At 59.3% G+C, this 2,500-nt stretch overlaps 1 pseudogene; it reads right to left on the reverse strand.

Moving 5' to 3' along the window:
* Positions 1-2,500, reverse strand: part of LOC133148609 (28S ribosomal RNA) — a 9,712-nt pseudogene that overhangs the window by 2,883 nt on the left and 4,329 nt on the right.

Raw genomic sequence — 2,500 nt, forward strand, 5'->3', positions numbered from 1 at the left:
CCACGGCACTATAGTGGCCCCCAGATAACGAACTGACTCACCCGGAGTTACCATGTGTATCGGCTTCCCACACAGCCTCCAGGCTACGCAGCCGCTCTCGTTTGGACTCAACCAAATACCGTGGCACTTACCCGGCTGGACAGCCAGTCCCGTCAGCTGGCAAAAGACCTCCAGGATCATCAAGTTCTTCTTCATTCCTTCCTCCGAGCCACTCAGCAGGACTAAATCATCCGCAAAGGCCAGGGCGGCAATTCGGCGGTTGCCCCAGACCAGGTGACTTCCTTCGCGTTCGAGGCTATGGATGAGAGGATCCATAGCGAGGTTGAAAAGCAGTGGGGACATTGGATCGCCTTGCTTAACACCAACCTTCATGGAGATGGGTTCGGAGTAGGCGCCTCCGCAACCCACTCTGGTCGAGCAGCCCACATACGAGTGACGGATCACCTCGATTACACGTCTGTCTACGCCCAAGCTTCCCAGCACACACAGGACATGGTCATGAGAAACCGAGTCGAAAGCCTTCGCAAAATCAATGAACACGACTGCCAGCGGCACGCCAGCCGACCTCGAATGCCCCATGACCCGGTCAAGAATCATGAGGTTCTCCTCGCAACCACTCGCGCCGGCGACGAAACCGCGCTGCCGGGGGCTAACAGGACAGGCCCGCGCCAGCCTCATCGCCATTATCCGCCCAAACAACCTCAGCACGACTGACCCGATAGTCACAGGCCTCCAGCCTGCCACATTACCCAGCTCTGTAGGGTCAGCCGATTTGGGTAACAACCGCGTCTTGCACTCCTTGAAGACCTGGGGAACGACTCCACGCACCATCCATGTCGTAAACAGCCTCGCCAGTTGCGTACCGTCCGGGTCCCAGCCAAGAAGAGCCTGCTTCTTGATCCCGTCTGGGCCCGGTGCAGAGCAATTCCTCATCTTAGCCAAGTTAGATACAACTTCCGGCCCCAGGATCGGGTGGTAGAATGGTTCGTTATTCGCGGTCAGTCCCACCTCGAAGCCCTCCAGTCCATAAAACGGCCTGACCGTTTCCCACTTACTCCTGAAGTGCCTATCCACCAACTCTAGCGGCAAATCACACCCAAGGGGCGTCAGATCATCCAAGATCCGCCGTGCCAGCCCCTTTCTCGCCTCAGAATAGCCGCGCTGCTGGTGGTAGAACACTCTCCTACGCTGGACGAGCCGCCTCGCCCAACCCTTCATCTGTCGGTCTCGAGGTTTGGACCTCGCGGACTTTGTCGGCCACACTACCTTACCCCCCAGGGCTTTCATGAGATCCAAAGCAGAGGACTCGATCAGGCTAGGCTCCCGACCTGCTTTCTTGACTAAGGCAGCGGTGGCCCGATGCTCCTCATCTCCCGCCAGCAGCTCTTCCAGAACTCTATCCTCCACCAGATCTGGAAGCGACGGGGGACAGGTCCATTTCTGGGGCGTCGCCCTGGCAGCCAGGGTTCGCCAACGCACACCAGACTCACCGCCTGCCGCACGACCGCACAGGGACCCCCACTTCCACCTCACCTGCTCTCCGGACTTGCCGGTACCCAACATCCGTGCCACCATCACGTTCTTATGCCTATGGTTCTTGTATTTCTCCATAAGCCTCACCATCCGGGCCTCCTCCTTCACGCTCCACCTCCTTTCCCTCTTAGGACCCTTACTAGCCTGGCTCCGCTCTTTACGAGCCGTGAACCACTCCGCTGCATGGGCCTGCCGCTTATGCTGAGACACTCCAACAGCCGTCCGAAAACGGCGCCCACAGTGATCGCAAGCGACTCCCTGTTCGTCATCCACCATGCGCACGCCTCGGCACTTCGAGACATGGCACCGAATTGCATGGCTGTTCTCCCCTCGTCTTTCGCACTTACGACAGCCGTACACGATGGAGACACCCGCATGCCGGGAAGCACAATGCAACCCAAACCTGCGCATACCAACCACACGCGCCCCACACAGTAGGCAGTCCATGGACTCTCGAGGCAGATGCACCAAGACCTGGTCCGGAGGCCTCGGATCCTTCTTACGCCGCTTTCTAGACGGGCCCTCTCCCGCCTCTTCCTCCACACCATCACGGAGAGCAGGTTGCAATGCTAACACGACCCCCGCCGCCCCAACTCTCATACCAGCGGCGACGGAGGCCATTGATTCAGACACCACTGAGGAGTTCTCAAGAGCTTCGCCAGCCAGGGTCCACCCGCTCCCTCGGCCCGACTGACTGTGGCTCTGATCCTGTGCCTCTGTCTGTACGGACTTCCTAACCAAGGAGTTTTCGCAACCATGGCCCGTAGAAGTGACTACAAGCCGTTCGGGGACCCCAAGCAATGCCTCCGGTGGTTGGTCCCCATGGCCCCCGGAGAGGTTGATTCGTTGTCCGCACACGTGCCCAACCTCAAGCACGTCACGGGGAGGTCGCCCGAGCAGCAACAGCCCCTCTCCGAGCTGCGCCTCAGCCAATTTTGATCCCCCAGGTCGGCTATCCTGGGCTGTT

This window comes from Syngnathus typhle, unplaced genomic scaffold, assembly GCF_033458585.1.
Source record: "Syngnathus typhle isolate RoL2023-S1 ecotype Sweden unplaced genomic scaffold, RoL_Styp_1.0 HiC_scaffold_120, whole genome shotgun sequence".
Taxonomy (NCBI): Eukaryota; Metazoa; Chordata; class Actinopteri; order Syngnathiformes; family Syngnathidae; genus Syngnathus; species Syngnathus typhle.